The 23,256-nt window shown below is 41.0% G+C and overlaps 1 pseudogene; it reads left to right on the plus strand.

Annotated features, from left to right (window-relative positions):
* Positions 1-22,385: 22,385 nt before the first annotated feature.
* LOC102875044 overlaps positions 22,386-23,256 on the plus strand; it is a 5,898-nt pseudogene continuing 5,027 nt past the window's right edge.

Consider the following 23,256-nt stretch of genomic DNA (forward strand, 5'->3'; position numbering starts at 1 on the left):
CAGCTTCTCAAATAATTTGTTCAGTATACAGATTAAATAGTTGTGGAGAGAGGGCACAACCCTTATGCAACCCTTTTTTAAATTTTAAGTCATGTAGTATTCCCTTGGGGGGGGGGAGAGAGAGAGAGAGAGAGAGAGAGAGAGAGAGCAGTTGGCCTAGCAGACAGAAAGCCATGCTCCCAAGCTAAAGGTGGGTGACTACTCCATGGCCCTCAGGGCTGCCCTTAATTGATTTTGGTGAAACATTATTCTAGGTCATGTAACCCTGTACAGAGGTAACTCGTGGTTGCTGTGAAGCGGAACACTGTGACACTGATGAGTCAAATGCGAGAATGGTTACCCATGGTGGACAGTGTTTGGTGAAGCTCCTTGATTAAAACAACTTGGAAGCAGGAGTGGCATCCACTTCCACAACAGCTTGCCTGTGGAAACCCTATGAACCTGGAGAAAGGACAGAAATTATACAGAAGGTGTCCAGGACTTTCATTCATAGGGTTGCTATGAGTCGCCTGCAACTCGACGGCACTTAGCAACAACAACAGTGTTCTCTTGGTCCAGGTATAGGTTCCACATAGGCACAATTAAGTACTCTGGGACTCCCATTCTTCTCAATGACAACCACAACTTGTTATGATCCATGCAGTCAGAAGCTTTTGCATACACAAATATACATTCTTCTGGTATTCTATTCTAGACCTTGACCTGGACCTGGACCAGGAGGCTGTTGTGAAAACAGAGGAAGGGAACACTGCATGATTTAAAATTGGGAAAGAAGTGCGTCAGACTAAGAATTCTCTCTTCATACCTATTTATAATCTGTAAGCTGAGCAAATTATTTGAGAACCTGGACTCTATGAGCAGTGTGGCATCAGGATTGCAGGGAGACTGATCAATGACCTGTGTTATGCAGATGACACAACCTTGCTTGCTGAAAGGGAGGAGGACTTGAAGCACTTGTTGCAGAAGATTAAGGAATGCAGCCTTTGAGATTGCATCTCAATGTCAAGAAAACAAAGATTCTTACCGCTGGCAACATCATGATAAAAAGAGCAGAAGTTGAAACTGTCAACAGCTTCATCTTGCTTGGATCCACAATCAACACCTTTGGTACAAGAAATAAAAGATGCATTGAACTGAGAAAATGTGCAGTTAGGGACCTCTTCAAATTATTGAGAAGTAATGAAGTCAGTGTGAGGACTAGCGTGTGTCTGATTCAGGCCATACATAGTCTTTCTGATCACTTGCTATGCATTCTGAGAGCTAGACAATGAATAAGGAGGACAGAAAAAGAATTGACATCTTTGAGCGGTGGTGTTGGGGAAGAGCACTGACCATCCCATGGATGGCTGAAAGAAAAAACAAATATGTCTTGGAGAGGGTGCAACTGGAGTACTTTTTGAAGTCAAATGCTCTACCACTGAGTTCTATCCCCTTCAGTGCTGTTTGGAGGCAAGAATGGTGAGGCTTCACCTCACATACTTTGGGCATGTTGTTAGGAGGGGCTATTCCTTGGAGAAGAACATGATGCTGGGAAGGGTGGGGGGTTGGCAAAGGAGAGAAAGACCTTCAAACAGGTGGATTGACATGGTGACTGCCACAATGTGCTCTAGTGTGTCAGGAAATGTGAAGATGGCATGGAATAGAGCAGAGTTCAGATCTTTTGTTCATAGGGTTACTATGAGTGGTACTTGACTCGGTGGCACAACAGACTCTTGTTCTAGGTATAAGTTTCTCATGAGCACAAGTATTCTGGAATCCTAATTCTTCTCAATATTAGCCATAACTTGTTATTCCACACAGTCCAAATGCCTTTGCATGGTCAATGAAGCATAAATAGACATTCTTCTGGTATTCTTTACTTTCAGCCAGGGTTGATCTGACATCAGCTATGATATCCCTGGTACCACAGTCTCTTCTAACTCCTGCTTCAACTTCTGGCAGTTCTCTACTTATGTACTGTTCTAGCCATTTTTGAACAATCTTCAGCAGTGTTTTGCTTGCATGTGATATTTATGATATTGTTTTATAGTTTCCAAACTCTGTTGGATTACCTTTCTTGGGAATGAGAACAAATATGGGGTTTTTTCCAATCAGCTGGCCAGATAGCTGTCCTCCAAATTTCCTGGCATAGACTGATGAGCTCATCTGTTAGCTGAGACATGTTAATCGGTATTCCATTGATTCCTGCCATCTTACATTTTTGCCAATGCCTTCAGTGAAGCTTTAATTTCCTCCTACATTACCATTGGCTCCTGCTCATATAGACTTGACAGTAGTCTGTTCCAAACTGGATCCAGCTGCTAGAACCCAGGATGTGATTCTGTGAGAGTTGGTGGTTCAAACATGTGACAGCATTTAAGGGATAACTGGATATCCATAGAAGACTGCATTGGGTATACTTCAGAATTACCTGATCCCTTTCTTCAATTTTCTTTACCCTTATGTTTACTAAGGCCCCGAGAATGATGCTGTTCCATGTACTTATTACCCAGGAGCACTTCATTCCTGTGAAGGGTGAGGGAGGGTAGACTGTGAAACAAATTTCTCCCAGTCAGTATTGACTATAATATGGAAGTTGGCATTTATTGGCGGAAAAGGAGATTCAATAGAATAATCTTTCTACCTCAGGGTAAAGTCTTGGAGCTGTGGCATTTAGATATTGGATTTGGGGACATTTCTGTCACCAGTCAGGATGCAGAGTTGGTAAACATGACTGGGGGAAGAATATAATCCTCAACTTTTATGAATTGTTGAATAGAATATAGTCCCAGAGATACTTTTTCTTCCCCATATGTTATGATTCCGCTCTTTGTCTTGTTTCCTTTGTACAGGCCAAATAAGATTTGGTTTCTTTTCCTTCCACAACCCTGAAGATTTGTAATATGATTAAAATTAAATTTGTATTATTATATTAATTATATTTGTAATATAATTAATATTTCTGACACTTAGTCTCTTCTCTACCTACACCATGAGGATTGCCCTGGAGTTGAGTTCTTTCTCAACAATCTTTACTTCATATTTATTTTTAGCTGCTAACATCTTGCCACCATGATTGATACCAGATAAATTTATTAGTTGTGTGGCCACATTCCACTGCTAGCCTTCATCTGGGTGATGGACAGTCAAATTGGTGCTTCTGAGGAATCATCTGGTGCTGGATAAGAGGCTAGTGAATTGAGTTACGTTATAATCTTAAAGGCAGAAATACTATGTGCCGTTAACCCATGTAGGTACTATAGGGATCACACCTCTGGCCTGGTTCTGCTATGATGACTTGTTCTGATCTTCTAGCATTGTTAATATTCCTATAAATTTCTTTCAGATTGATATCCACATTGTCTTTTATGTTAACCATGTATTTCAAACACAGATGAAGCTCTAAGTGTGGGTATGGGTGGGTAGGTTAGTGAAGTTAAGTAGACACAAAAGGAGTAGAAAGATGGAATGAAAAGAAGGACAGGACTGGAATTAACTGAGAGTATCTTAGGGGAAAGAGAGTATTCTGGTGACCTAGTCCTTAGGGACTTGTGTTACTAACCTAAGGCCATGACTCTGGTGATTCAAATCCACCAATGGTTTCCTGTGAAAAAGATGGGCAGTTTCTTCCTGTGTGATTTACAGCCTGAGGAACTTAATGAGGAAGGCCAACTTCAACTTGACAAAAATAAGGCTTGGGGGAAAGAGTTGTAATGGTAAAGGGTAGGTTCTTCTGTCATTTGTTTTGATTATTTCTTTCACTTCAACTTAACAATAATAAGGCTTGGGGGAAAGAGTTGTAATGGTAAAGGGTAGGTTCTTCTGTCATTAGTTTTGATTATTTTTTCTCTCTATGTGTGTATGTGTATGTTTTTCTTTCCAATACTATATTGTCATACTGTTCTTATTTATTTTTTCCTTTTACATTTTCCTTTCTTCTTTTCTCTCTACCATTCATTACCTCCTACCCCAAATCCCTTTGTTTTACTAATTTTCTCTTTCTTCATTGTCCGTCTATCTTTTCCTGCTCTTCAGGTCATAAACTCTGTTTCCTAGATGCAAGTCTAGGGCAGGGGTTGCACTAGAAATGTATAAGGAAGAATCAGATTATAATCTGAGCTGGACAGAAGTGGGAGACAAGGAAATGAGGGAATAGTGAAGTCAGACAGCTGAGAGTCTAGATAGGGCCTCAACAAATCCTTCAGGATATCTCAGACACCAGATGTGATTGGTGATGTGGTGTCATCAAGCAGCAAGTGGCTAAAGGAGGGGAATACAAAAATGCCCAGACCAAGTTGTTTTTCTCTTAAGTAAATCTTGTATTCTGTAGATTACATTGTATCATTCTCTCATTAATTCCTCCCAACTTCTATGTATATTCAGCACACACATGTGAAAATAAGTGCAAACACATTTGTTCAATTCTTAACAGCTACCATTTATTTACTGAACATTTACTATGTTATATGTGTTAGTTGGTTTGAAGATTTCAAAATAACAGAATATGTATTAATTCTTCTAAAAATGACAATATAGCTGGAAAGTCAGGCTAATTTGTATAAAAATATTACTGGGCTGTTTAACTTAGTATTAAATTATATACATGAGTTTGCTTCAAAAAAATGGAATTTTACTGTAAGACTTGATGCATCGTAGGACTTGCCTGGCCTCATTTCTGTAGTTTGAAAAACTCCTAGCTATTACTCATCAGCCTGCTGAACAGTTCCTTTTTCAGAGACATAGATACCATCCAAACATTTCTGAATATCCTTCTTTTTTATTTTGCTCAGCATTTCTTTTTTAAATTTTCTTTTATTATTAATTTCAATGAAAATTTACAGGGACTTTGGATTTCCATTCATTCATTGTTACACTTTTCTCCCTGCCCATCCCAACCCTCAGTACACTCTTCTCTTTGAAAAGTAAAAGAAAAATTCTTTCCTTGTTTTACAATCCCTCCCCCCAGGTCCACTCCACTATGCAGCCTTCGTTCTGGACTCCTGTCATGACAAAAATACCTAATCACATATCCCTTTTAAACAGTTTTCTCCCTCATATGCTTCAATGCAGTATACATTATTTATCCTATCTTTCTCAGTCTCCCCCCAATCCCAATGTCAATCCTGTTTTACAACAGTGGCACCATGCAGTATTTGCCCTTTTGTGACTGAGATACTTCACTCAGCATAATGCCCTCCAGTGTCACCCATTTTGAATAACAATGCATGAGTTCCTTGGTTTTCAATGAAGCGTAGTATTCCATTGTGAATATACCAGAGCTTCTCTATCCATTCGTTTGTTGATGGGCACTCAGGTTGTTTCCAACTCCTTGCTATTGTGAACAAAGCCGTAATAAATATGGGTGTGCATATATCTGCTTGGATGTCAGTTATGGTCTCTTTGGGGGGTATATTCCCAGTAGCTGAATTGCTGGGTCAATGGCATCTCTATTTGCAACTTTTTGAGAAAGCGCTACACTGCCTTCCACAGTGGTTGCACCATTTTACACTTCCGCCAACAGTGAATAAGGGTTCCAGTTTCTCCACAAGCTCGCCAGCATTTGTTGTTTGCTGTTCTGTCAAATTTTGCTATTCTTACTGGAGTGAGATGATATCTCATAGTTGTTTTGATTTGCATCTCTCTTAGAGCTAGGGATTTTGAACATTTCTTCATGTGCTTGTTGGTCATCTGATTGTCTTCTTTGGTGAAGTGTCTGTTCATATCCTGTGCCCATTTTTCAATTGAATTATTTACCTTTATCTTGTTGAGGTGCTCAAGTATTTTATAAATTCTAGATAATTCCCTTATCTGACATGTCAGTACCAAATACTTTTTCCCCACTCTGTGGCTTCACTTTTTACCCTGTTAGAGAAGTTTTTGGATGTGCATGATATCTTTCTTTTCTTTTTTCTTTTTTTTATGTGTATACCGTCAAATCAGATCTGACTGGTACAGGAGGAGATTGTCCCTCCTTCTTCAGCAGAGCATCTGGTGGATTCGAACCTCACATCTCTGGGATTGCAGTGTAGCTTCTTGCCACTAGGCCACCAGAGCTCGCCTATATCTTTCTTTTTAACTGTTGTAGCTTGCTGAATCAGACCAGCTAAATTTCATACAAGTTCAACGGCATTTCCTTCAAGAATTACCTAATTATTCTGGGCTTGTGATACTGAAGAACAACACCTGGACTCATTCAAACTCTCCAAATGTATTTTCACTGAAGAAATTTTGAATTTCAACCCGAGATCCATTCTCCTGAATCATGATGTTGATGGAGAAAGGAGCATACATAGAACTCATCTTGTAACAAAATCCCAGTGATCATGTTCTGTACATGGATACAGATGGTGCAAACGATAGCCAGTTTCTTTCTGTTCACCCACCATTTGTCAACATGACGCCTCTTCTTTTTATTTCCGAGGAGACGGATGTCATTGATGTGATTGAAGTCACTCTGCAAGGCTCCCCGTGGGCCTTTCATAATAACTGTGTGGATTTTCAGAGTAATGTCAACCTTCTCTCTGGTTGCTGAGAACGGTGTTCATTCTTGCAGTAAATGTGGCAAAGAAAGCACACAAGAGTTTTAAGAGCTGCAGGAGTTGAGTGGATGTGGATTAGTTCAAGAAGATTGAATAAAGGAAGGCTTCACGAAATCCCATTGTTTATAGAGATATAATTAAAATTATGTAATCTACCCATTGACGGGCCCTTGGAGAGGGACATCATGTTTGGGAGGGTGGAGGGACAGCACAGGAGAGGAAGACCCTCTACGAGATGGATTGATTCTGTGACTGGGGTAATCGGGATGGGTGTGTCAGAGGCAGTGCGGTTAGCGCAGGATAGAGCAGGGTTTAGGGCTGTTGTGCATAGGGTCGCTATGAGTCGAAAACGACTCGATGGCACGTAACAACAACAACAACCCCTTTTTTACATAATAAAGTCTTGGGTAGCACCAATGGTTAATGTGCTCACCTCTTAACCAAAATTTTGGAAATCTGAGTATTCTCATAGATTCCTTGATGCTCTACTTCTGAAAAATTACCTTCATAATTAAGATTGTTCCACTTGCCAAAGGAGTACAATAGGTACAAAAATGTCACCATGCTAGGCTACCCATCTTATTTTATTTAATAGCACCTATTCTGTGAGTTAGGTATTATTTCAACTTTTTACAGATGGGAAACAAGGCTCAGAGAAGGAAACAGTTTGCTTGAATCAATACAGCTAATGATTAAAACTCCAGCCATTGCTAAGAGCTATCCTAGATGCATTTTAAGACACTTGAAACATAAGGATGAGGTTTTATATGTTAATGTTAGATGAGATTTTAGATTATTTTAGAAGACTCCTTTTTTTTTTTTTAGCTTGGCAGGATTTTTTTTACAAACTTAACTGGTACTAGAGAGCTAGAGAGGCCTTTCATTGATCCATCTTACATTGATACAGGTTTTTTCTGGCCAACATTTACATATCTGTCACTTACTCTCTAGCTTTGATGGATATTCAGTCTTCTATTTTATCCAGCTCGGTAATTATCTCCACAATAAACTTAATTACTTTCTCACCTCACATTCCTTTTAATCTCACATTCACTTTAGTGTTACAGTTTGTAGGACTTGTGCCTGCACTGTCATCTCATTGTCACTTTTGCTCCCGAAGTCCTAGAAGACTGCTGCTGTTGTTGCTGCTGTGTGCTATCAAGTTGGAACCAACCCATATCTGACCTTCTAGTAGATTTTCAGAGCAGGAGTGGCATCCACTTCTTAAACAACATGCCTTCAGAAATTCTATGAACTTTAATAAATTATAATATTATAGAAAGCTTTAGGCCTTTTGTTCATAGGGTCGCTATGAGTTGTGCTCAACTTGATGGCAATCAACACCACCGCCAGACTGCATAGAAAGACGTTGCCCTTCTTTCTCCCATAGAACTATTGATGAATTCAAACCACAGACCTTTGTGTTGGCAGTGCAATTCCTTATCACTAAGCCACCAGAACTCCCTAGAAAACTTCTAGACCAAAATAAATTCATGTTACGATCATATGATTTACTATGCTGGGGATGAAAATGTGAGGGGAAAAAAGGGTTGGTTTCATAATTTAAAAAGTCATTTCTAGATCCATCTTGAAATACAATGTGGTGAGTGACAGGATAATATGCATATGCATACAAGGAAGTCTAGTGAATACCACTATCATTCAAATATATGCACCAACAACTAGAGTGAAAGAGGAGGAAATAGAAGATTTCTACCAACTTTTGCAGTCAGAAATTGATCAAACATGCAATCAAGATGCATTGATAATAATAGGCGACTGGAATGCAAAATTTGAAACAGGGAAAAAGAATCAGTAGCTGGAAAACATGGGCTCAGTGAGAAAAATGAGGCTGGAGATAGAATGATAGAGTTCTGCACATTCAATGATTTATTCATTGCAAATACCTTTTATAAGAAACACAAACGTAGGCTACACACATGGATTTCACCTGATGGTATGCATAGGAATCAAATACATTACATTTGTGGAAAGACTTGCTGGAGAAGCTCAATATCAGCGGTGAAAACCAGGCCAGGTGATGATTGTGGGACAGACCACCAACTACTCATATGCAAGTTCAGCTGAAGTTGAGGAAAATTAAATCAAGTCCATGGGAACCAAGATTTGATCTTAAGTCTTTCCCACTTGAATTTCAAAACCATCTCAGGAACAGGTTTGAGGCCTTGAGCACCAATGAGCACAGACCAAATGAGCTCTGGGAGGATATCAAGAAAATCGTCTATGAAGAGTGCACAAGATCATTACAAAGGATGAAAAAGAAGAAAAGACCAAGATGTATGTCAGATTAGAGTGCCGAGAAGCCAAAGCTAAAGGAAGGAACCAAGAAATCAAAGAGCTGAACAGAAAATTTCAAAAGGCAGCCCGGAATGACAAAGCAAGATACTATAATGAAATGTACAGAAAACTGGAGCCAGAAAATCAAAAGGACCAAACTCGCTCAGCATTTCTTAAGCTGAAGGAGTTGAAAAACAAATTCAAGGCAAGGGTGGCAATATTTAAGGATACTTTGGGTAGAATGTTAAATGATCCAGGAAGTATCAAGAGAAGATGGAAGGAGTACACAGAGTCACTATATCAGAAGGAATTGGCTGACAGAAGAATTTCATGAAATAACATATGAGCAAGAGCCTATGGTGATGAAGGAGGAAGTTCAAATTGCTCTGAAGAAATTGGCAAAAAACAAGGCTCCAGGACTTGACGGCATACCGATTGACATATTTCAACAAAGAGACACTGCCCTGGATGTGCTCACTAAATTGTGCCAAGAAATTTGGAGGATAGCCAGCTGACTGTCTTGGAAAGATCGATATTTGTTCCCATTCTGAAGAAAGGTGACCCAACAGAGTGTGGAAATAATCGAACAATATCATTAATATCATATGCAAGCAAGATTCTGATGAAAAATAACCAAAAACATTTGGAAAATATGTCAACAGAGAACTTCCAGATGTGCAGGCTGGAGTTAGAAGAGGTCATGGTACTAGGGATATTATAGCTATTGTCAGATGGATCTTGGCAGAAAGCAAATACCAGAAGAATGTCTGTCTATCTGTGCTTCATTGACTATGCAAAGGCTTTTGACTGTGTGGATCACAACATGCTATGGCTGACTCCGAGAAGAATGGGAAATCCCAGAATATTTGATTGTGCTAATGTGAAACATTTACTTGGACCAAGAGGCAGTCGTCAGAACAGAGCAGGGAGACACTGGATGGTTCAAAATCAAGAAAGGGGTCTGTTAGGGATGTATTCTGTCTCCATACCTTTTCAATCTGTATGCAGAACAAATCACCTGAGACGCTGCACTGTACAAGGTGGAATGTGGCGTCAGGATTGGTAGAAGAGTCATCAACAACCTGCGTTATGCAGATGACACAACCCTGCTTGCTGAAACTGAGGAGGACCTGAAGCGCTTGCTGCAGCCTCCTATATGGATTGAAGGTCAACATCAAGAAAACAAAGATTCTCACCACTGGGCCAATTGACAGCATCAGTATGGATGGTGAAGAGATTGAGATAGTTAACAATTTTAGTTTACTTGGCTCCAGAGTCAGCAGTCTTGATAACAGCAGCCAGAAAATCAAGAGACGAATTGTATTGGGAAAGTCAGCTGTGAGGGACCTCTCATGACTACTGAAGAGCAACGACGTCAGGCTGGAGAATAAAGTGCGCCTGATCCAGGCTATAGTCTTTGCAATTATGTGCTATGCATCAGAGAGTTGGACATTGAATAGGGATGATAGGAAGAGAATTGATGCCTTTGAGCTGTGGTGCTGGAGAAGAGTGTTGAATATACCATGGACTGCTAGGAGAACAAACAGGTTTGTCCTGGAGAAGATGAAGCTGGAATGCTCCTTTGAGTCAACGATTCTGAAGCTTTGTCTGACATATTTTTGGCATGTTGCAAGGAGGGACTGGTCCTTGGAGAGGGACATGATGTTTGGCAGAGTGGAAGGGTGGCACAGGAGAGGAAGACCTTTGATGAGATGAATCGATTCTGTGACTGAAGTGGTGGGAATGAGTCCCTTTGAGATGGCTAGGTTGGCATAAGATAGAACGGTGTTTAGAGCTCTTGTACGTAGGGTCGCTATGAGTTGCAAGCGACTCGATGGCACACAACAAGAACAACAACAACATGAAATTTCAACTTGGTCATTGCAGCTGCTCAGGAACTAGTATGTTTCATACATTCCCTGACACCTTCCTCAATAAATGGTTCCAGAAATTTCTCCTGAAGTTCAGAATCCCTGTTCTCCCTGCTTATACTTTCACAGATTTCGTATTTTAATAATATCTCTCCCTTCTGCAACAGGTAAGTCCTTTCTTTCTCCCTGCTAGTGCTGTCATCCAGTCACCCTGTTTCTTTCCAATGTTATTTATCTCTTATTTATTCTTCCAGAGACATTTTATAACTACAAACAAAAGTATCGTGAAGAAAGAATTTATGTAGGTTGTTAAAGTTAAGTAGGATTTGAATAACTAGATGGAAAGAAAATGATACTCCAAGGAAAGGAAACATTCTGGTTAGTGGCACAGAAGTCAGAATGAATAAAAGGTATCTTTAGAAAACAGGAGATAATGAGTGAAGAAATCCCCTGACAAATAATCCTAACAGTTGCCTCAACTACTGCTACTCCTTTCCCAGTTTAGACTTTATTTTTTCTAAGCCTGTCCTTCTTAAAAACATAAAAATAAAAAAATCTAATACAATACTCTATGGCCCATCACCCAACTTATTTTCTGTTTACCTTTGTTACTATTTCTTTTTTTTAATTGGGAAAAAACATATTGGGGGTACAAGGAGGTGAGGGTTAGGGGCAGAAGGGTGAGGATGGGCAAGGATGCAGTTGCAGAGCTGCAGAAATTGGTTGGTGGGGGGACCAGGTGAAGGAAATGAAAATGATCCCCTGGGGGACCAGATGCTACAGGAAAATGACAAGCATTTTCCAATGGTAATTAAATCAACTGTCTTATTGATTTGGGAACTGGATGCCGACTCTCTGGCTTCTTCATGCTGAACAGGGGCGTTGATGTGAAGGGGGAAAGGGAGGACACTTTATCACCTTACTGGTGATCTTAGGTTAAGGCTGCTTGCCTTTTCTTGCTCTGTTAGAAGATATTTTCCTGTCATTTGCTCCCCTCTGGACTGCAAAGTGTTTTCCCAGATGGGTCCAGTGGGGATGGCTGGTTGAACCCAGAGGATCCATCATCCTTTGCTTCTTTAGCTGGCAGTTGTATTTCCTTTTTGTCACTGGCACTGGGTTCGGGGTCAGGTGTGAAGTAAAACTCGGTGTTAAGGTTACCTATAGGAAAGGGAGCAAATCCAGAGAGAACAAATTTGTGAGTTACAAATAGAGGGGTTTTGGGGGTGTTGCTTTCAGGTTTACTGGGGGAGAGGGTGGCAGAAAGCAGCCTAGATAAAATTTTCTGGATACCCTCGGCATTTTTTTCTAACCAGGGGTCAGATGGCACAATCTGGGGACTGAGGAGCTCACCCTGAGGGCCATGACGGCTCACCCCGAGCTGAGGGCCGAAAACAGCCCGTCCCAGGCAGAGTTCTGTGACGACTTGCCCCGAGCCGAGGGCCAAAGACAGCTCGCCCTGAGCCGAGGGCCAAAAACAGCCTGCCCCGGGCAGAGGGCCGTGATGGCTTGCCCCGAGCCGAGGGCCGAAGACAGCCTGTCCCGAGCAGGGCAACACCCCCAATGGGCTGGCTGGTACACTGCCCCTCTAATTGCCCCCACCCCAATCTGGTCCCCTCACCTGACCAAGGACTGTGTGGCCAGGGACAGCATCTCCAATTCCAGCACCACCACTTCCCCCCCCATAAGTGGTCATACTATAATTTGAAGTAGGTGTCACTGCCTTCCCCTTCATAAATGGCAAAGGGAACCTGAGAATTGTGAATAGGCTCCCCCCAGGTCTAAACACCTTTTGGCAGAAGCCTTCAACAGATCAAAATATGTGGTGCATTTAGGATGTGGGTCCTCTTGGACATGCTGCTACTGTTAAGTGTCATCAAGTAGACAACTCACGGTGACTTTCAACAATCCATTGTATAGGCGATCATCTCTGGTTTTCCAAGGAAACTCAAACCTACAGGCTGCGGGGCACGCGCCCTATCTTCCATGCCCGCCCCCCCCCACGCGGGTGACTGGCGGGCACTCACCATCTCCGTGCGTCATCTCTCATGTGGGTGGCCGGCGTGCGCATGTCATCTCGCATGCGGGCAGCCGGCGGGTGCCATCCCCCAGTGCGGGCAGCTGGTGGGCGCCCATCATTTTACGCACGGGCAACTGGCGCGCGCGTGTCATCTCGTGCATGGGCAGTAGTTGGGAGTGGGTGCACGCCATTCCCCAGCACAGATGGCCGGCAGGCGTGTGTCATCTCGTGCATGGGCAACTGGTGGGCACTCGCCATCTCCCGTGCATCATCTCCCATGCGGGTGGCCAGTAGGCACGTGTCATCTTGTGCGCGGGCAGCCGGCGGGCGCCATTCCCCAGCGTGGGCGGCCAGTGGGCGCCCGTCATCTCACACGTGGGCAACCGGCAGGTGCGCGTCATCTCATGCACAGGCAGCCGGAGGTTGCGCACCATCCCCCAGCGCGGGAGGCCTGCAGGCGCGTGCCTTCTCCCACATGTGCGACTGGTGGGCGCGCACCATCCCCCAAGTGTCATTTTTCACATGGGCGGCCGGCAGGCGCACGTCATCTCCTGCGTGGGCAGCAGGTGGGTGCGCACCATTCCCCAGCACATCCCATCCCCCCGCCTAGACAGGTGCCGGGCGAGTGCCATCTTTCACGAAGGTGGCCAGCAGGCACAAGCTATCTCCCTCGCGTCATCTCCCACACCGGCGGCTGGCAGTCACGCTTCATCTCGCGTGCGAGAGGCCAATGGCCGCTCACTTCCCCTGCCACTGCCATCTTGGCTCCAAGAATTCTCCCCAGAACCAGTCCACTTTCCTGCAGTGTGGCGGCTCTGCTGCACCAGTCCTGGGGAGGCCCGGTTCCCACTCTCCATCCTGGGGGAGGGATCCCATAGGTTCCGGCTGTGGGAGCTTCATGGAGCTGCACCTGTGGTGAGGCGCAGTGTGGGCTCTGTGGGAGGGGGTTGGGAGCTGCGGCACTCACCCATTCTTCCTTGGGAATCCTTGAATTCCTGTTGTTGAGCCTCAATTCTCACTGAAGACCAGTCATCAACTGTTTAACTGTTCAATTATCAATAAACAGAAATGTGTAGAAGGCCATAGTGGCCCTGTTCCAAGTGGTCCATTGCTCCCGCAGCTCACCACGTTGTCTCTACCTCCACTGCCATCTTGGATACCTGTTACTATTTCTTGAGCATTGACTCTAACTATTTGTTTCAGTCTTGCTAAAGGGGTTCAAGCTTCTATCTGAGTCACTGAAAATGGGGGGGGGGAAGTACAGAGGAAATATTGTGAAAATGTTACTGATCTTACCAATACACAAAAAACCATAAGTCACAGGAACATATTAAACTACACAACAAAGATTCAATCAGCAACATTTACATAATGTAAAAATTTTACTAAAAACCCAATTTCAGTAAAAAATATTCTAGAGAAGAAGAAATGGATGAGGAACTTTAGCTTAAAAGTAATATATAATCCATATAATGTGCAGATTTTATTTGGTCAAGGATTAAAACAAAAGTAGTAGGAGGTTTTTGGTTGGTTTTTTTTTTACTATTTTTTATTAATTTCAATGAACATTTACAGACATTTTGGATTTCCATTCATTCATTGTTGCACTTTTCTCCCCACACACCCCACTCCCACCCTCAGTTCGCTCCTCTCCTTCAAAAGCAAAAGAAAAAATTCCTTCATTGCCATACAATCCCTCGCACCCCCCACCCCCAACCCAAGTATACTCCACTCTGCAACCCTCATTTCGAACTCTTATGATAATCATAATGCCCTAAAATATATTACTTTTAAACTGTTTTCTCCCTCAATGGCTTCAATGAAGTATACATAATTTATCCAGTTTTTCTCAGTCTTACCCCCACCTTGATGTCAGCTTCATTCTACAACAGTGGCACCATACAGTATTTGTCCTTTTGTGATTGAGATACTTCACTCAGCATAATGTCCTCCAGGGTAACCCATTTTGAATAATATTGCATGAGATTCTTGTTTTTCAATGCAGCGTAGTATTCTATTGTGAACTTCTCTAGCCATTCGTTTGTTGATGGGCACTCAGGTTGTTTCCAACTCCTTCCTATTGTGAACAAAGCCGTAATAAATATGGGTGTGCATATATCTGCTTGGATGTCAGTTATGGTCTCTTTGGGGTATATTCCCAGTAGTGGAATTGCTGGGTCAATGGCATCTCTATTTGCAACTTTTTGAGAAAGTGCCACACTGCCTTCCACAGTGGTTGCACCATTTTACACTCCCACCAACAGTGAATAATCTCCACAACCTTGCCAGCATTTGTTGTTTGCTGTTCTGTCAAATTTTGCTAGTCTTACTGGGGTGAGATGATATTTCATAGTTGTTTTGATTTGCATCTCTCTTAGAGCTAGGGATTTTGAACATTTCTTCATGTGCTTGTTGGCCATCTGAATATCTTCTATGGTGAAGTGTTTGTTCATATCCTGTGCCCATTTTTCAACTGGATTATTTACCTTTATCTGTGGTGCTCAAGTATTTTATAAATTCTAGATTTAAGTCCCTTATCTGACATGTCATTGCCAAATACTTTTTTCCACTCTGTGGCTTCCCTTTTTACCCTGTTGGGGAAGTTTTTGGATGTGCAGAGGGATTTGATTCTTAGAAGGTCCCATTCATTTATTTTATCTTCTCCTGGCTGTAGATTTTTCAGGATACTTGGAAGACTGTTTATGTTGTGGATTAGGATGACTAAAGTTCTTCCAAGCTTTTCTTGAGTGAAGTTTATAGTCTTTGTTTTTAATCCTAGGTCCATTATTCACCTTGAGTTGGTTTTTGTATATGGAGTGAGGTGTGGATCTTGCTTAAGTCTTCTGCAGATAGTTTTCCAATTCTGCCAACACCATTTGTTAAAAGGGCTATCGTTTCCCCACCTAACTAATTTCATCTCCTTGTCAAAAATCAGTTGACCATAAATAGATGGGCTGATTTCCGTGTTCTCAATTCTATTCCATTGATCTATGTGTCTGTCATTGTACCAGTACCATGCTGTCTTAACTACTATGGCTGTGTAGTCAGATTTGAAATCAGAGAGTGAGATGCCTCCTACCTTTTTTCTATTTTTAAGGCTTCTTTCTATTCCAAATGAAGCTGGAGGTTGCCCTTTTCATCTCGTTGAAGATGGAATTGGTATTTGTATTGGGATTGCATTGAACGTGTAAATTGCCTTTGGTAGTATTGCCATTTTCACAACATTGAGTATTCCTATCCATGAGCAAGGGATATTCTTCCACTTTTCCAGGTCTCTTTTTGTTTCTTGTAGTAATGTTTTGTAATTTTCTTTGAAGAGATCCTTTGTGCTTCTAGTTATATTTACTCCCAAATATTTCATCTTGTGATTAGCTATTGTGAAGGGTATTGTTTTTCTTAGCTCTGGGTCTGTATTCTCTTTGTCAGAAAAGTAGTAGGTGTTTTGTGTTTTGGTTTTTTTTAAAAAATTTTCTTTTATTATTTTTTTTTTGTGGGTGTACTGTCAAATAGGATCTGACTGGTACAGGACGAGACCATCCCTCCTTCTCCAGCAGAGCATCTGGTGGATTTGAAGCGTATTCCTCTGGGATTGCAGTGCAGCTTCTTACCGCTGGGCCACCAGAGGTCCCAAATGTAGTAATTTTTAAAAACCCACATATTTAAACATTTATAAGACTATAAGAAATTTGAATACTGGCTTGGTATATTAAAGATATATTTTTTGTTTATTTTAGGTATGGGCAGTCTCCTCCCATGCAATACTGCTTCTGAAAACCTGTTGGAAGGTCAGTTATGGGTTGGTTGTGACTCGACAGTACACAACAGCAACAGTGAAATATGTAGGTATGTTGTTGTTGTTATGTGCCGTCGAGTTGCTTGAGACTCATAGCGATCATATGTACAACAGCCCTAAACCCTGCTCTATCCTGTGCCAATTGTCCTGCCTCTGACACACCCATCCTGATTACCCCAGTCACTGAATCAATCCACCTCATAGAGGGTCTTCCCCTCCTACGCTGTCCCTCCACCCTCCCAAGCATGATGTCCCTCTCCAAGGACCTGTCCCTCCTCACAACATGTCCTATGTATGTCAGATGAAGCCCCCGAATCCTTGCCTCCAAAGAGCAGCCTGGTTTAACCCTCTCCAGGATGAATCTGTTTGTTTTCTTGGCAGTCCATGGTATATTCAATACTCTTGTCCAGCACCACAGCTCAAAGGCATCAATTCTCCTTCTATCCTTCTTTGTCATTGTCCAACTCTCTGATGCATAACAAGTGATTGCAAAGACCATAGCCTGTATCAGACGCACCTTAAACTCCAGAGTGACACCATTGCTCTTCAGTACCCTGGAGTGGTCCTTAACAGCAGACTTTCCCATCGCAATATGTATGTAGGTATGGGATAGTGTAATAAGAGCAAGGGTATTGTGGGTATGGCTGTATCTGACCTTTACTAAATTCACAAGGAAAAATTTCTCTCACCAACAACATCCACACAGTACAAAATTAATTCTTATAAGGTCTGACATGGTCTCCCTCACTTCAGCAACTACTTCTACTGATTCCAACACCAATATTACTGCTTAACTGGGTCAAAATTTTAATGATTACATAATTTTTTTTAGTACATAAGTTGTACAGAGGGTCGCTATGAGTCGCAAGCGACTCGATGGCACATAACAACAACAACAACAAGTTTTAAAGAGCTATTTTCACAGTTATGGAGTTTATTAGGGAAGTTAACGGGCTATAATTCAGGTTAGCAGCAACATACAATTCTTGAAAATGCAGAAGTGTCCAACATGCTTGAAGGACAAAAAGGTAGAAAAGAATAGATGGAGCAGAAAGCCAGTCGGCTGGAATACAAGAACTTCAGTGGAAACAGTCTAGAAGAAAAAAAATCAGAGATGAGACATAAAGAAAGCGAAGAAAATTTTAGAGTCATGTGGGATGACGTCAAAAGGAATAATATAAGTATGATTGGAATTTCAAAATATGAGAGGGGTATGGAAATCACTGAGAAAGTTGTGTACTAGAGGTAAACTTCCCAGGTATTATGAAGAATGAAAAAAAAATCCACACTCAGGAAGCTCAGCAAATATGAAATAGACTAGACCCCAAAAGGAAAACATAAAGACATATCATAGTCAAATTCTCCAAATTAAAATATAAGGACAGAATACTAAAAGCAGCATGAGAAAAACAAAGAGTCACTTATAAAGGAAAAGCCATGAGATTAAATTCTGATTTTTCAGCAGAAACCATGTGAGCAAGAAGACAGCGGGATGGCATATACAGAAAGTTGAAAGAAAACAATTGACAACCAAGAATCCTGTACCCAGCAAAGCTCTCCATCAAATATGAAGGAGAAATCACATCCTTTGCAGAAAAGAAAGAACTTCAGGAATTTATGAAAACAAGACCAAATCTACAAGAACTTTTAAAGGAAGTCCTTCAGGCAGACATATCAAAGGAAAGTGGATAGACCATAATAACAAGAAACAACAATAGCAAAAGAAACACAGCAAAATAGGAAAAATAAAACCTGGCCTGTCAATAATCATGGGTAATGTGAATGGACTAACCACATCAATTAAGAGAAAAAGAAAAGTAGCAGAATGGATAAAAAACCAAAGCCCATCAATATGCTGTCTACAAGAGACACATCTAAGAAATGAAGAGAAAGATAGACTCAAAATCAAAGGCTGGAAAAGAATATACCAAGCAAATGACGTCCACAAAAAAGCATGAGTGGCAATACTAATCTCTGATAAAATAGACTTCAGGATGAATATTACCATAAAAGATAAAGAAGGGCACTATATAATGATTAAAGGTACAATAGATCAAGAAGACATTACATTGATCAACATCTATGTACCAAATGATAGACCTGCTAAATACCTAAAACAACTGTTAACAAAATTGAAGAAAGAAATACACAGCACCACAATGGTGTAGGAGACTTTAACACACCACTCTCACCAAAGGATAGGTCAACACTAAAGAAACTTAACAAAGATGCATAAGATCTAAACTACATAGTCAGCCAATCAACTCGACCTTGTGGATGTATTCTGAGCACTGCACCCAACTAAAATTCAATTCATTTTCTTCTCAAGTGCACTTGGTACATTCTCCAGAACTGATCACATATTAGGGCACAAAGCAAGCCTCAACAAATTAAAAATAAAATTGAAAGAATATAAAGTATCTTCTCAGACCACAATGCTATAAAACTATAAATTAACCACAAAAGAATGAAGTTTATAAAGCTAACTAACACCCTGCTAGAACATGACTGAGTTACAGAAAAAAAATGAAATAAAAAAAGCTCCTTGAAACAAATGATAATGAAAATACAACATACCAAAAGCTCTCGAATGCAGCTAAGGCATTCTTCAGGGGGCAGTTCACAGCAATAGACAAACATAAAAAACGAAGAAAGAAGTAAAATTAATGATCTAACTCAACACTTTCATCAAACAGAAAAAGAACAACAATCTGACTCCACAGCCTCTAGAATAAAGGAAATGATAAGAATAAGAGCTGAAAATCAATGAGATAGAAGACAGAAAAACAATTGAAATCATTAATAAGACCAGGGGCTGGTTTTTTAAAATGGTCAATAAAATTGACAAACCTAACAAAAGGGGGGAAAGTAAAACACACAAATAACTCAATTAAGGAATGATAGCGGTGACATCACAACAGAACCAGAGGAAATTCTGTAATATTGGAATACTATGAAAAGCTAACAACAACAGTACTCAGGTATATTTGAAAACTTAGAGAAAATGGACAAATTCCTTAAAACTCATGCCCTGTACAGACTGGCATGGTCATAAGTAGAACACTTGAACAGATCCATCACAAAAGAAGAAATTGAGCAGGTCATTAAAAGACTTCTCCATAAAAAAAGTCCTGGATCAGATGGCTTCACAGCTGAATGCCACCAAACATTCAGAGATTTATTACCAATCCTACTTAAGTTATTTCAAAAAAAAGAAAAATAAGGAACACTCCCAGAAATATTCTATGAAGCAAGCATAACCCTAATACCAAAACCAGATAAAGATATTAAAAAAAAAAACCCTACAGGCCGATATCTCTCATCAACATAAATTAAAAAATCCTTAACAAAATTGTTTCTCGTGAGTAGAGCAGAAGGAAGAGTAGCAAAGTGAAATGTAAATTTTCCAGAGGACCAAGAGCTCACTCAGGCTAAGGCCCCTGAGTGACTAAAGGACCCCTGCTGTTATTATCATTCAGAAACAAAGGAACAGTTCACAAAACTTTAGAAATTACTTCATAGGGCCAAGTACACTGATAGATAAGTTCTTTTATAAATTCATTTATTCAAAGAAGACTTCTTAGTATTCATTAACTGTATTACTCTCAAGACTTCTTTGTATTCATCAACTATGTTACTGTGTTTTCTTATATTCATAACAACCTTATTAGGAATAAGAACATCTGCTTCTATCTTCAAGGGAGTATTTGTCCCAGGATGAACAAAGACTGCTTGCAGTCAGTCCTCTTTTTTAGCATGCTTTGCTTGCAAGTGATACAGCCAAGTCCTGAAGACACATATCCTTTGCCTTAAAGTAATACTACATTTCCCCCTTTTCTTTTAACTCCTTAAACAGCTTATTGTTAATCATAACAGAAACATAGCAGCTTGTTGTTGCTTTATTCATTTGGCCATTTGATATCAGTGACAGACTACATAAAGTACAAACAATAATATGATAATAATTAACAGCATACTTAAAGTAGTTTCAAAGAAGAGTGAAATATATTTTTAAAGATGCGATACCCTCAGAAACCTTTTGAATACATAAAGCGTCTTGAATATAATTTTGCAACTTCAAAATAGATTATGGCAAATTTTCATATGCAAATGGTTGTTTTTTAACCTTATCCCAAGGAAATAAGCTTACATTGTATCTTATAAGCATCACACAGAAAGAAGTTATATACCAAATACATTTTAATTAAATTTGGTTTTGTAAGCATATAACTTGTGCCTTCAGCAAGGATACTGCTTGTTGTAAATCAGCAAACTCTGAATGGGCTTCAGCATCCATCTGTCCTTGAGTAGACCACAAAGTTCCTAAATCTTTATGCCAATCCTGTCAGCAGCTTGAACACTTTTTGAGAGAGCCACTTCAGCAGCAATGGCAGCCATAGCCACAGTGATGACACTCACAATAGTAGCCATCAAAACACCCACAAGTCTTCTGTTCCCTTCTACCAAAGCCTGGATTAATAAGAAGTTGGAAGATTTTCGCCATGGTCCAGTCACATCAAAGGGCTACCAAACACCTGCTCTAGCTTTTAAAATACACATACTTTCTTTGGACATACCAAACCAAATGCTCTTGTTCAAGTAGGCACACCATATATATAATTTTAACAGTTTATTATTCCTGTTTTATCATTCTAATTAATAATTCTTTTGAGGCATTTCAGCTTTGGTTCTGGAGAAGAGTATTGAATATACCATGGGCTGCTATGAGAACAAACAAGTTCATCCTTGATAGGGTGAAGCCAGGCTACTCCTTGGAGGTAAGGATTCTGAAGCTTCGTCTGGCATAGTTTGGATATGTTGTAAGGAGGAACGAGTGCTTGGAGAGGGACGTCATGTTTGGGAGGGTGGAGGGACAGCACAGGAGAGGAAGACCCTAGATGAAATGGATTGATTCCATCACTGGGATACTGAGGATAAGCATGTTGGAAGCAATAAGATTGGCAAGAGATAGAGCAGAGTTTAAGGCTTTTATACATACGGTTGCTATGACTCACAAGCAATTCGATAGCACATAACAACAACAACAACAAAGTAACTAAATTTCTAAGTCACTTTATGTGGCTGTGAAAGACTGGCTTGTGTGCTTGTCCTTGGTATTCTGCATTTAATAAGGACAGTTTGCCAAACAGTCCATTTTAAATCCTTTTATTTATTTAGAGATTTCATCCTTTAAAAAAAATTATCCGTTTCAGCTTCTAATTTATGTATATTCATTTTATTACTTATTTTTTGCCTTTTCCATCTTTCAAATTAAGAGTTTTCTTTTATGTAAGCTTATATCATTGAAACTATCCATTTGTATGAGCTCAAAACTATTACCACATTAAACATAAAACAAAAAGGCAACATTAAACATAAGACAAAAGGACAACAAACAAAGAAATAATAACAGCAAACTTAAAGAAGAAACAAAACAATTAACAAAAACACTTGTAGGCTTCTGATTAGAGTTTTTAGGGTGGCCAAACTTGTGCTCACTAGATATCCAATTCAGCAAATTCTTTTTTCCCCCCCCAATTCAGCAAATTCTGTATTCAAATTCAGCATGTCGAACTTTCTTTTATTCACCATGTCTAAATTTAAGCCTTTTGTCAGGAATCCAAATATTTTCTTTATTCTCTGTGGAGATATAAGCAAAACCTCTTCCCCATTTTAGCTCATGACCAGATTTCCAAGTACCAGTGTTTTGGTCCTAATAATAAATGGGTTGATTTAAATCAGGAACTTTTTCTTTATCATGGCTATGCCATTGTAATTCTGCTGCTGATAGCCTGTCTGAATTGAGATTTTAAAAATTTAAGGTATAGTTGCTCCTGCGTCCGGTGCTGCTGCTGCTGAGCTGCGGAGCCCGTGGTCCTGTCGCCAAGATGCCGGAGGAGACGCAGCCCCGCGACCAGCCGATGGAGGAGGAGGAGGTGGAGACGTTCGCCTTCCAGGCCGAGATCGCGCAGCTCATGTCGCTGATCATCAACACCTTCTACTCGAACAAAGAGATCTTCCTGCGGGAGCTCATCTCCAACTCCTCGGACGCGCTCGACAAGATCCGCTAGGAGAGCCTGACGGACCCCAGCAAGCTGGACTTGGGCAAGGAGCTGCACATCAACCTGATCCCCAACAAGCAGGACCGCACGCTGACCATCGTGGACACGGGCATCGGCATGACCAAGGCCGACCTGATCAACAACCTGGGCACCATCGCCAAGTCGGGCACCAAGGCCTTCATGGAAGTGCTGCAGGCCGGGGCCGACATCTCCATGATTGGGCAGTTCGGCGTGGGCTTCTACTCGGCCTACCTGGTCGCTGAGAAGGTGACTGTGATCACCAAGCACAACGATGACGAGCAGTACGCCTGAGAGTCCTCGGCCGGCGGCTCCTTCACCGTCAGGACCGACACAGGTGAACCTATGGGTCGTGGAACAAAGGTTATTCTGCATCTGAAGGAGGACCAGACTGAGTACTTGGAGGAAAGGAGAATGAAGGAGATTGTGAAGAAGCACTCTCAGTTTATCGGCTATACGATTACTCTGTTTGTGGAGAAAGAGTGAGACAAAGAAGTGAGTGATGACGAGGCTGAGGAGAAGGAAGATAAAGAGGAGGAAAAAGAGAAGGAAGAGAAGGAGGCCGACGACAAGCCCGAGATCGAGGACGTGGGTTCAGATGAGGAGGAGGAGGAGAAGAAGGACGATGGGGACAAGAAAAAGAAGAAGAAGAAGAAGAAGAAGATCAAGGAGAAGTACA

The sequence above is a fragment of the Elephantulus edwardii genome, unplaced genomic scaffold (genome assembly GCF_000299155.1).
Source record: "Elephantulus edwardii isolate Elephantulus edwardi_28Jun2011 unplaced genomic scaffold, EleEdw1.0 scaffold00178, whole genome shotgun sequence".
Classification (NCBI taxonomy): Eukaryota; Metazoa; Chordata; class Mammalia; order Macroscelidea; family Macroscelididae; genus Elephantulus; species Elephantulus edwardii.